Here is a 12,591-nt window from a genome sequence, read left to right as displayed (position 1 = left end):
GTTTGGGTAATGTGTGTTCATTTTAATACTTTCCTTTAAAAAAAAATCCCTAATTTAGGGGTGTGTGTGTGAAAGCATTATTTTGTTCCTACCAGAAGTGGGTATTCCCTGGCATGTATAATCTGAATTGAGAGATTTGGTGATGTGAGTGAATTTAGGGATTCCTGTGCCTTTTCTGGAAGCACCAGCAGGCTGGGATTTCTGGGTCTTTAGCTTTTTTGAGTACTGTGCCTGATATTCCTGTATCTCGAAATCAGCTCTTTTGTTCCTGTTGGCCCTGTGGTGTGTTGCAGTAAGTTATTGGACTAGTAGCCAATGAGGTTACAGCCACTTATAACTGGGATTTGGATCAGATTTGGGGGAATAAAGACATTAGACGTGGAGGAGACAGTGAAGGTGTTCCAGTCCAACTCGCCTATTCTATGGTTGACAAAAGTTTATCCAGGAAGGTTACTGCTTCCCCGGGCCACACACGCCAGTACCACTGGAACAAGCCCCTAGCTCCCCTGCCCTGTTCACGTTGGGTCCACTGTAAGGCTGAGAGAACATTCATTTCGTCCCATCATCCCCCCAACTGTTGCCCACAGTCACCCTCTGGCATCAGGGCCTCTGTGTGATGCTGGACACTTTGTAACAGGACCTCATTCTGTCCAGCTAACCTCCCCTTCCTGTTCGCCCAGCAGGAGCCCCTTTCTGCTGTGGGTAGGCAGACCTTTTGGTTTTCTGTCCTGTTTTCATGGACATTTTTAGTTTTTCCCATCCCGATAAGATACTCCAATAGCACCTAGAGAAATTATTAAAAATACATAAATAAAGTTGATGCAAGGTGATATCCATGAGATCTTAAAAACTCCCCATACTTGGGGCACCTGGGTGGTACAGTCAGTTAAGCATCTGACTCTTGGTTTCAGCTCAGGTGGTGAGCTCAGGGTCATGAGATCGAGCCCTGCATCGGGCTCCACGCTCAGCGCAGAGTCTGCTTTGGGACTCTCTCTCTCTCTCCATCTGCCCTCTCCCCGCTCCAATAAATAAGTCTTAAAAAAATGTTCCCCATACTTCTGTGTGCCTCGGATGACTGATGGTGAGGGTTAGCTCTCTGAGCTATCACGGGAACCGTGCACGTGTGCACCGCTGTGAGTTGCTGGTGGTGTGGGAGGGAAGTACATCTCACCTGCAGGTTCCTTCTTAGCACTCATGCCCATGTGATTGCCCTAATACTTCATTTGTCTGTCTCCTACTAGAGTACAAATTAACAGGGAATTGGAGACCTCTCATTTCTCTTGCTTGCCACGCAGCGCACCATGAACAAGATGGGCAGATTGTTTTTTAATTGAAACATCTGCATGCTGACCAGTAAATTGTGCTCTTATGTCCAGAATGCTATTGCTCTCACTCTTTTCCATGAATTTTATAGTTTTGAAGGAAGAGGTTGGATTGGGAAGATTTCAGCGGCTTTTATTTTGGTCGTTTCTGTTTTAGCAAAGCCCTTCATAAAAAAAATGAAATGGATTCAGATTGTATTTCTCAGCCTGTTAAGATCTCAGGTTAAGGGGCACCTGGGTGGCTCAGTGGTTGAGTGTTTGCCTTTGGCTCAGGGTGTGATCCCGGGGGCCTGGGATTGAGTCCCACGTTGGGCTCCCTGCATGGAGCCTGCTTCTCCCTCTGCCTGTGTCTCTGCCTCTCTCTCTCTGGGTCTCTCCTGAATAAATAAATAAAATCTTTAAAAAGAAATCTGAGATTAAAATTGGTATTGGGATTAGGCTTCAAATCTTAGAAGAGCCAGACAAATCTGAGCCTTGAGTTTTTACCTCTTACATGAAAAGAGGCAGCATCATTTCTTAGCAGCAGGGTGTAAGAGGAATTACAGAGACTACCTCAAGATGATCATTGGAAAGAGAGTGTGTGACTTAATGGACCAAATGCTGGAAGGTGAGCCATAAATTCTGGATCCTACTTCTGCCTTTCAGTTTTTGTTTTTTTTTTAATATTTATTTGAGAGAGAGGGAGTGAGAGCAAGCGGCACAAGCAGGGGAAGGGACAGAGGAGAAGCAGACACCTCGCTGAGTAAGGGAGCCCATATGGAGCTTGATCCCAGCAGTGATTCACCCTTAAGAGGCTTGTACCTGAAATGCCCTTCTTTTCTGCATTTCTCTGTCCCAGTCTTGCACCGAGAGAGAATACAAGATCATTTTCCAGCTTCTTTCCAGCAAAATGTAACTTCATTAAAAGAGCCTTTGTTTAGAGAAGATTTGGTAATTGAGCTGTTGGTCTTGAATGTCTGAGCATTTGGTCCATGTGGAGATGGTACTCGTAGAGAAAGATGTTTTCTTCTGGCCACACCTCCAGGTCAAAGAAGGGCAGCCGCATAATCTGTTATCTAAACAGGGACACTTTTGTCTGGAATAGATGCTAAGTCAAATGGGAGGTCAGAACATAGGATGTATGTGGAGATGGGTCACCCCAGGTAAAAGACCTCCAATCTCGATGACCCATACTATGAAAAAAAATAAAGTCACGTGATTTTTTTTTTCTAAAGCTTAGGAAAAGAAAATCTAACTCGAAAGAAAAAAAAGCACACCACCTGTAAAATGCCAATGTGACGTCAAAAAAGAAGTAAAACTATATTGGAAACATGGCATACGTGGAGTACCTGCTTCCATCTTGGAAATGGGTCCGTTGTCTTCGTGAGGGAGAGTGTGGTGTTGGGGGAATCCAGGAGAGCCCCCCCACTCCAGCTCCCACCCCAGTCCAGATCAGATTTTATTGCTCTTTCTAATGGTAGGTTCAGGCTCTTCCCAAATGATAAACATTGAGCCGCTGGGTAGACCATTGGACTACATGACTGTTCGGGTCTCTCTAAAACCTGAAATTCAATGGCTGAACACTTTTTAAAAGCAGATTTAAGGCAGCCCAGGTGGCTCAACAGTTTAGCACCACCTTCAGCCCCGGGTGTGATCTGGAGACCCGGGATCAAGTCCCACGTTGGGCTCCCTGCATGGAGCCTGCTTCTCCCTCTGCCTGTGTCTCTGCCTCTCTCTCTCTCTCTCTCTCTCTCTCTGTGTGTGTCTCTCATGAATAAATAAATAAAGTCTTTACCAAAAAAAATCGGATTTAAAGAACTACCTATGTCTTCTACGGACCAAGTTCTTAGAATTCTAAGTGAATAGCATAAAGTCGTTTGATGTAGAGTGGATCTACTTTGCCAAGTAAGATCTTAGTTTATGTGTTTTCTTATTTTAAACTCAGAATATCTTTAAGTTTCAAACTGTATTTTTCAGGGAAGCTTGTAGCTCAGGACATCTAACTTTTTGTCATGGGCTTAAGTAGTAACTGAATTAGGTTTGTTTGTTTGTTTATTTATTTATTTATTTATTTAGAATTAGGTTCTTTTAAATACAAGTTTTAGGCCTACTGTCTCCCTTTTCCTCCTGAATTGTGACCAGTTGTTTGAGGTTACTTGGACTCATCTGAGACCGTAAAGCTGCTCCTGAAAATTGAGCAACGCTGGCTAAGACAAACCTGCTCTAGAATTTCATGCTTTTAAATGAAAGATTCCAAGACTCTCATTTCACACTTGCTTCTGTGTATGTTGTGCATTGAGCTATTAGCATCAAGTTACACCTGTTTGGGTTGCTGTCATTTTTTTTTTTTTCTTTTGACCGGCAGTGATTTGACATGTAGAACATACACACACTTGGGGGCATTGAGGGATGTGGCAAAAAAAAAAAAAAATCCGGTCTGCTGGTGATGGAGACTTACTGCCACAGTGTGATGGCTCTGTGGCCCTGCCTCACCTCTGTCCCATTATCTAGATTTAAGTTGTCAACATATTGCTGCATTGGCTTCTTCAGTTGTTTCTTTCTTAATTGAAGTATTCAAAAGTGAATTATAGACATCATGACATCTAGCCCCAAAGTACTTTAGCCTGCATCTCGAAAAAATAGCATATTCCTTTATAACCACAATACAATTTTTGCAAAATTAACAGTAATTGGCTAATTCTCTTCCTATCCCTTACCTGAATCCCCCCAACCGTTCCTTTTACAACAGGGCCATTTAGAGAAGAATTCAATTGAGAATCATGAGTTGCATTTAATTTTGGTAAGTCTCTTAAAATCGTGTTAATCTAGAATCCGTTCTCCCCTCTTCCCTTTGTAGATAACCTGGAATGGTCAGTGGGTTGTCTGACCACATTTGATCGTTGGCTGTCGTATCATTTAATGTACTCTTTCCCCTCCTGGGTTTCCTGTTTGGTAGAAATGGCATCTAAAGGCTTTATCTGGGGTGCCTAGGTGGCTCATTTGGTTCAGTGTCTGACTCTTGGTGTTGGCTCGGGTCATGATCTCAGGGTCATGTGCAATCAAGCCCCATATTGTGTTCTGTGCTCAGTGCGGGGTCTGTGTAAGGTTTTCTTTCTCTCTCCCTCTGCCCTTCCAGCTTGTGTGCACAGGCTTTCTCTCAAATCTTTTTTTAAGAAAAGACTTGATCAAATTCAGTTTCAACATTGGGGACAGGACTAGGAATGGTGTTTGCTCAGGAGGTACACAATGTCCGGTTGTCCTACAACCAATGGTGCTAAAATAGGACGGATCCCAGTCTTAATGTGGGGCTATTCCATTCCATCCACAGTCATTACTTTTCCCTCAGGTGACCAGCAAGAAGTGGGTGAAGCGATCTTTTGGCTACACGCTGTACACATGTAAATTTTAACTATCAATTCCCTTTCTTTCCAAATAGGATTTTTTTTTGCCGTTTTTTGAAAACTTTGCCCAGAATAAGTTTCCTTTTACCCAACTGGGAAACCTTGAGGCTCTAAGTACCTTGAGGGCCCCCTCAGGTCCTCTTGATAAACTGTAAGCACTTCTAGGACATCATTCAGCCAGAGTTTGCAAACTGTTGGTCCCTATGGACTAAACAGAACTCACAGGTGTGCTTCTTTGGCCATGGAGCTCTAAGTCGAAGAAATGAAAACCTGGAGCCAACATCTGGAAGATTTTCTATTAAAAATCCATTATTTCTAGGCTTCTGGAAAATCTTGGCCATCTAGACACACGAGGCATAGCCGGAGGTCTTATCTATAGGATGCGCTCGTTGTATGTGGCCATGACCTCCTGGGCACCCAGGCCCCACGTTTCCTGTTATATTCTGTGCAGCTGACCTCCTTTCCTGGCACAGCCCTGTGGCCCCTTGAGGGACGGACCTGTGTTTGGTTTTGACCCCTGCACTGGTGGTCTTTAACATAATGAGCTGCTCTCCCCATCCCCTCCCATTGCACAGGCATCTCCTCAGGTGAGTTGCACAGCACCTTACACTCCGCTGGGACGGTGCTTGTGACATGCAGGCGCTTGCAAACCTGCCTCCTCTCTGGAGGCCTTCACTATCCAGGGCATTGCTGAGAATCACAACATGAACACTAATGGCCTTTGAGCCAAGTATTTGTCTTAAAATCCCTGCACCTAAGAGCTCATACAGTGACTCATGTGAGAGTCAGGGAGCCTGACTCTATTTATTCCAACTGTACACCTACCCCGATAGGACTTTAAAGGATAGTACCCTCCTCCTCTCGAATAGAAATCTCTTCTTCTTTAAAAACACACACACACACACACACAGCCTTTTATATGCTCGTATTTATCTCCTAGTCTTTGAATGCATGAATATATATGGAATATCCTTATAAAGTATGTCGATCATAGCTTGCACACCATGCAGGCTGTGCGGCTTCCCAGAGGGCAACATTAGAAGTGGCAAATGGGTCAGTGTATAGGGCCAGCGTGTTTCTATTCTGCGCCAGGCCCCAGGGTTTGCTGTACTCCAGCCAGTGTCGTAATATTATTTAGAATGATCTTGAATCACTGAAAAAGCTGTGCTGTGCAGGGATTGTATGATAATTTGTAAAACTGTCTGTATAAACTGGTCTTGGTGTCATCCCAGTTTCAGTAATGAAGGAGCCAACGAGACAGGCCACACTTTTATCCCATTCTCTGATGTGTTAATGAGAAGCCCTCCTTCAGAATCTTCTGCTTTGCCTTCACTCTTGATGCATGAAGATGTTGGCATCATGAGAGGAGCCTTTGCTCTGCCCTATGGTCCAGCACAGAACAGAGGGAAAATTGGAGGACACCTTGCCCTCATTGTCATCAGAGTCTAGAGCAGTGCTCTCTGGTCACTGAGTCTGTAAGGCAGAGAATTCGAGGTGTTTCAGGAAGATGAGGGACATGGGTACATAATAATGGATGCACGACAAATTTTGTTCATCTGGTCAGAGTGGAGCCTGAAAAAAATTGAAAAATTAAAGCTGCTCAAGAGCCGTGGGCACTATTTTAATCAACTCATGTAATTACAGAAGGCACCTCTGGGGATTGGTGAAGAGTGGATGTCTGTGGCCTTGGTAAGGGGGAGGGGTTGCCCATCCTCGCTCTCCCTCCCGGCTTCCTACCCCTCCTTCTTTCTTCCCCTCATTCCTCAGCTGGGATTTTCACATGGGGGTACCCCCTCCCCGGCCTGTACCCCTGCAAGACCTTCACTCTTGCTCTATCCCAAAGCATTCCATATTTGTCTCACCATGTTCCTTGCTGGGGGGAGGTGGGAAAGAGTGTAAGAAGCTGAAGTATAAGCAAGGCAGCGGGCCAACTGGAGATGAGTCAGAAATGAAAGCATTTCTAAGTGTGTAAGACAATGAAGACAGTATTTATTTTACAAAAACTGAACTTAACCACCAAGCCTGCGGAAGCATGGCCAGAAGACCCCGTGTGAGGGAGGTCCACCCAGCGCTGGGAGGGAGAGGATCTCCACCACCCTTTCCTCATCAAAGGAGGAGGGAGAGGTTTCTGTGTCAGGCAATGGTTCCCCTGTTTCTGTTTTTTAAAGATTTTATCTATTCATGAGAGACAGGCAGAGTCACAGGCAGAGGGAGAAGCAGGCTCCCTACGGGGAGCCCAGTATGGGACTCGATCCTGGGACCCCGGGTCACGCCTTGAGCTGAAGGCAGACGCTCAACTGCTGAGCCCGCCCCCCCCCCCCCCCAGGCGTCCTGGTTCCCCCGTTTTTAGGAGGTGAAGGCAACTCGCCAACACGTTGGGTGGCCGGGCCTCAGAGAGGCCTTGGGAATAGTGTGGCCCGGGCCCACTCTGCGTCTGTGTTGACAGCATCGCTGCCACTGAAGGTGAAGATACCCTGGTCTACCTAGAAGTTATGCTTTTAAAACTGGACACATGTACAGCCCGGGTGGCTCAGCGGTTTAGCACCGCCTTCAGCCCAGGGCGTGATCCTGGGGTCCCGAGATTGAGTCCCACGTCGGGCTCCCTGCATGGAGCCTGCTTCTCCCTCTGCCTGTGTCTCTGTCTCTCTCTCTCTCTCTCTCTCTCTCTCTCTCTCTAGTCTCATGAATAAAAAACAAAATCTTTACAAAAAATAAAAAATAAAAATGGACCCATGTCTCTGGAATCGCCAAGCGTTACTACATTCCTCAGATACAAATCTCCTGTGTTGTCACGTTTCATCTTCTAAGAAACATTGTCAATAGATTTGATCAGATTCTTTCTACTTGGGGTTCATATTTGGGGGAGGGACCTGGAAGATAAAATGTTTAAGATGGCTTATACCCTGAGTGAACTGGCAGGTTCTCAAGTGGGAAGCAGAGCCTTCTCGGAGGGCCGTGTGTGGTTCTCTAAGTCGGGGGCCGGGGGCTTCTCTGAGAAGGGCCCGATGGTCCAGGGCGTAGGCTGGGCCGGACTTGCAGTCCCCGAGGAGCGCAGAGGCAGGGGGGATGGTGTGTGATGGGTGCGGCCCTGTGCCAGGGCCCCAGGCCCCCGCCTGCCACCCTCTGAGAAGTAGAAGTTACTGATTTTCTACAACATACATATTTAGCATGGGGAGTGCCAGTATTATTTGGTCATGATTTTCAGATTCAACTCTTCCATAGAGCTGCTGGTTAGTCGACAGACAGGCATTGAGTCAGTGTTGACTTTTTGGGCGCGGAGGAATGGGATTTTCTAGATAGTGCAGGAGTATTTTTTTTTTTCTTTCTTTCCCCCCCTTCAAGGGCAGCATGATTACAATATGGCTTATGGAACTCTCTAGATGTGCGCTGTGGATTTTGAAGTCTGCAAATGAATACAACTGCAAAAATGTTTCTGTCCTGGACAAAATGATTCTCACTGCTTTGTCTATCAATATGTGAATAATACAGTTGAGTTTCTATGTGTACAAGCAGATGGGCAGTCACGTAATTTAGTGTATCGTGGGACGCCTGCGTGGCTCCGCAGTTGAGCATCTGCCTTTGGCTCAGGGTGTGACCCCAGGGTCCTGGGATCGAGTCCCCCATTGGCCTCCCTACGGGGTGGGGAGCCTGCTTCTCCCTCTGCCTGTGTCTCTGTCTCTCCCTGTGTCTTTCATGAATAAATAAATAAAGTCTAAAAATAAATAAACAAATTAGTGTATCGCAATTAAATATTGCCCGATTGCTCCACTGAATATTTTTGGGACTTTGGGACCTTGAGTGCAAGTAATGTTTAATAAGGAATCCGCAATATGGAGCTCCTGAGTCAATTATTAAAAGAACTGGTATTTCTGCTGTATAATATCAACACAAGTGATATAACAGACGCCTTGCCTCTTAATGAGCTTGTGCTAGCATTCCTTCTGGTGTGCCGAATGGCATGGGTAGTAAATGTGCTCTGAGCGCTGTTGTTTGCATTTCTTGCCTTTGTTGATCAAGGTGCACTATTGTGCTTCCGCTTTTGAAGAACTGATTGTTGTTTCAAGTCTCTGTTATTTTTAGATGCTTGAAATTCTAAGCGTTCATGGTAGGAAAACAGTGAAGTCTTTGAAAGAAATGCTACCTTTCACGTTTGGGGGCGGCCGACTGGGAAATCAAAACGGGTGAATCTTAAAAATGTGATCCTGGTTTCTTTCTGGTTGTTTTTGCTAGTGAGAAAATGATAGTGTTGGTTGGATATTCTCTGCCTCTGACTTGTCAGCTCTTGGGTGTTCACTGTGAACGGTGGCTTTAATTTTGTTGAAGTGATTCTTAAACGTTACCTAGGTAGTCTGGCCAGTAAAAAAGAAATTTGCAACACGGGAAAAAGAAATTTCCAGAATGGGTTACGGGCTCCCTGCAGTGTGATGTCATTTTCTCAGTTATTAAATATATAGTCTGACCATCCTGAGATTTGAATGACTAATGAGGTCGTATAACTCAGGATCTTTGCTTTGCTCCTTACACTCTTTGCCTGGAACGTCAGAATATTTGAAACTGTTCTTTCTCTGCGGTGATCTGTCTTAGCTGGCGGCTCCCACCACAATCGAGGTGCCTGAGCTGGGGACCTGGGAGGTGTCCTGGGTTCTCTCCATCCCTCCTGCCCCCCAGCCTCATCTCCGTGGGGGTAGAGGCCTTCCCAGGTGGTTTTCGCGTCTGCCCTCTCGCCCCGTCCTTTCTCACATCTATAGAATTGTCTCTCCAGCACAGACCGTGTTCTCCTGGCCGAACCTTTCAGGGATCAGTCATTGCTGTGGATTAAGTCCTGGCTCCTTAACCTTGACAGAGGAGCCCTCCGTGTATCCTCCAGTGTGTCTTGGCCTCCACCTCCCCAGGCAGCCACACTCCCTGTCCTGTGCCTTTGCTGGTGCCCAGACGACCACCATCTCTCTGTCTTGCACAACAGCCGCCTTATTGTCCTTCATGCCTACACCCCCCCCAACACCGCCCCGCCCCGAGCCCCCCCCCCCCCCCCCCCCCCCCCCCCCCCCGCTTCCCTGTCTCCGCTCACTTTGCTCAGATCCCGGGGCGTTGGCTTTGTTTGCTCACCCCATGCAGCTGCCCGTGGGCGCATGGGGCTATGCTGTTGGAACTTCCCTCTGCACCCTGCTGTGGTCCCACATTGGCCCAGGGCCACCAAACCATAACTGCCAACACCCCCCACCCCATCTCCACCCAATGTGCTTGGCAAACTATTGCACGTTCCTCTCAGCCCCTTGGCTCTTGGCGCCCTTCCTGCCACTTGGCTGGGTTTATTTCTCCTGCTTTTGTGCACTCCCAGTGATTTATACGTGGCCAGATCTTCCTTACCCACTCATTTCATAATATTTATTTTATTCTGTATGTATCTTTAAGACCCTCCTCCTTCTTGTGCACATTATCAGTGTTAAGAACACAAAAATCCTCTACTAGCACGTGCATTATTTCCAGCTCTTTCTTCCTTTGAAATTGCTACAAATGCAAAACCTTTAAGAAATCCCTCACCCTTAACTCCTCTGTCCAGTTCGCTGGAGTTAGAGGGATTGCGAGCATCCCTGACCTTGAAGGCTTCCCGGGTGGCTCTTTCTGCGAGGCCACCAAGATGTATCGGGGAGTTAGAACTCCCTCTGGTGGCCGTATCGTCGGGTGTGTGTTCATTCTGGACTGAACTTGGTATTCAGGTCTAACAGTCCTTTGGAGTTCTTTTTAAATTTAATGTTCTGATTTTTAAAATTAACTCAGATCTTTGCTTTAACAGGTATTTAAGTCCCTCTCGGATCATGACACATGGAGGAGAAAGAATTTTACTTTAAGCCATTCCTACTTTTTTACATGGTTGGTTTTAAAGTAAACAATAAGTAGCATTAACTTTATTTCCCCCTTTTTCTCTTCCTTTCTCTGCCCAATAACTTCCTAAGCTTGTCATATCATTAAAATAAAATGTCGCAGATTGCAAAAGAATAAGTAACTGATACTGGGAAGAAATGAAATTCTTCAAATGAGGGGTACTGTGTTCCAGTATGGAACAGGTAGCATTCACAGTCAAAATGAATTATACTGTGTTTTTAGCCTCACACTTGGATGGATCAGAACTTAGCACTCTGTTTTGTCAAGAAAGGGATTTCCAGGCTGACATGTTTAATATAGAAAAATAATCATTATAAACAGTACCTCTTTCCATGCTAATTATGGGAAACAGGTATTGATCATCTCAAAAATATTTGTATTTGGCTCTGGAGTTAAAAAAGACCCTTTGCCTGTAATTGTGAGGTGGTTGAGAAGTCTTTACCACTACAGAGAAGTTCATGGAGAAATTCATGACCTGAAGAACTAGATTCAGAAAAGACGAGAGGTTTATTTAAATAAAAAGCCTTTTTTCTCCAGGCACCTGGGTGGCTCAGTGGTTGAGTGCCTGCCTTCTGCTCAGGTTGTGATCCTGGGGTCCTAGGATCGAGTCCCACATCGGGCTCCCTGCGGGGAGCCTGCTTCTCCCTCTGCCTGCATCTCTGTGTCTTTCATGAGTAAATAAGTAAGAAAATACTTTTAAAGCCTTTTTTACTTCCCTGTAGCTAGATTGCTAATGATGCACATAGATAGCACTACTTTTCAGACTGATAACCTTCCAAAAACAGTAGCAGCACTTAAAAATATTTTTTTAAGTGCCAGATTGGCTAATTTTCTCCCAGGTGTGCTTGAGGGTTTGATTTTTGTTTTGATGCAGTTCTGTTGGGTGCCCACGAAGCTGTCGGGGCAGTCTGCCAAGGGGGTATGTAACAGCAAAGGACTGACTTAAACAGCATCGGGGTGGTTCAAACACCCACTGAAGAAAATGGCCTGGGTCATTATCTGCTCGTGTCACAATCCTGTTCTTCTCTCCCTTTGCCATTTCTTGGGGTTTGCAAATGCTGCCAAAAGGCAAAAACCAGAGGAAAGCCACGAATGCTTTCTGTGGAACAGAAAAACTGGAAGCCGCCAGGGAGAAAAATGAGGGAGATGAGTGTTGGTTTGAGCAGATATTAAAATAGTTCATTTTCTTTTCAGTTGAAGGCCGAGGTGCGTTGTCCGACTGTTTTCCTGAGATAATGTTTTCTTGTGACAGCCCCTGCTAATGCTAAAACCGTAGAACCATAGATAAATGCAAAGTCCTACAGTTTTCTCAAGGCACCTCCCGCTGAAGAACATGCCAGCCGCCAAAGCAGGCAGGTGAATAAAACCAAGAGACCCGAAACCATCTCAAGTGAGAAGATGCTGTTGAAGTGGCAGGGTACCTCTGCACCCCCTTGTTGGGTGGAGAGCCTGAGAAACCTGATGACGCCTCTCCCCCCCGCCCCCCCCCCGGGTTGCAGAGAGAGGGCTGGTAGGGCGGAGGGTGTTGGCCACTGTCATCACAGAGGACACTTGGGTCACTGCGGCTCCACCCTCAGGCAGCTTTCCCCAAGCCTTGCTCTAACCACACTGTGTCATCTTGGGCATTTGTGTAGTATCTGAGCCTTGATGTGCAGGGTAGACGACACAGAGAGGGTCCCTAGTAACAGTGAGGCATGGCAAAAGAAGCGTTGCTGGGCCCGATGAGGTTAGAAATACTACCAGGGCCTATACTTGGGTTGCAGCCTTAAGGACGTACGTACTGAAGACGACAGTTTGAGTGTCCATTGGAGAGAGATGGATCGTGTTCCTGCTCCTCCCAGACAAGGAAGCCCAGCTGTGCTCCTGGGCAGCACATCATAAATTGTTTCCCGGGTTAATAATGAGAAAGGTCGATGCGAGTGTTTTGGTTTACTTTCATATTTGCATGTTGGGGCACCTGGGTGGCTCAGGGGTTGAGCGCCTGCCTTCGGCTCAGGGTGTGATCC

General features: G+C 46.2%; 1 protein-coding gene across 7 annotated transcripts in view; it reads left to right on the top strand.

The window, feature by feature from the left end:
• The window catches only part of NEDD4L (NEDD4 like E3 ubiquitin protein ligase), a 338,487-nt gene that overhangs the window by 109,638 nt on the left and 216,258 nt on the right, over positions 1–12,591 (top strand). The gene's annotated exons all lie outside the window — the stretch shown is intronic.

This window comes from Canis lupus, chromosome 1 (genome assembly GCF_048164855.1).
Source record: "Canis lupus baileyi chromosome 1, mCanLup2.hap1, whole genome shotgun sequence".
NCBI lineage: Eukaryota > Metazoa > Chordata > Mammalia > Carnivora > Canidae > Canis > Canis lupus.
This window is presented reverse-complemented; position numbering and strand designations above follow the sequence as displayed.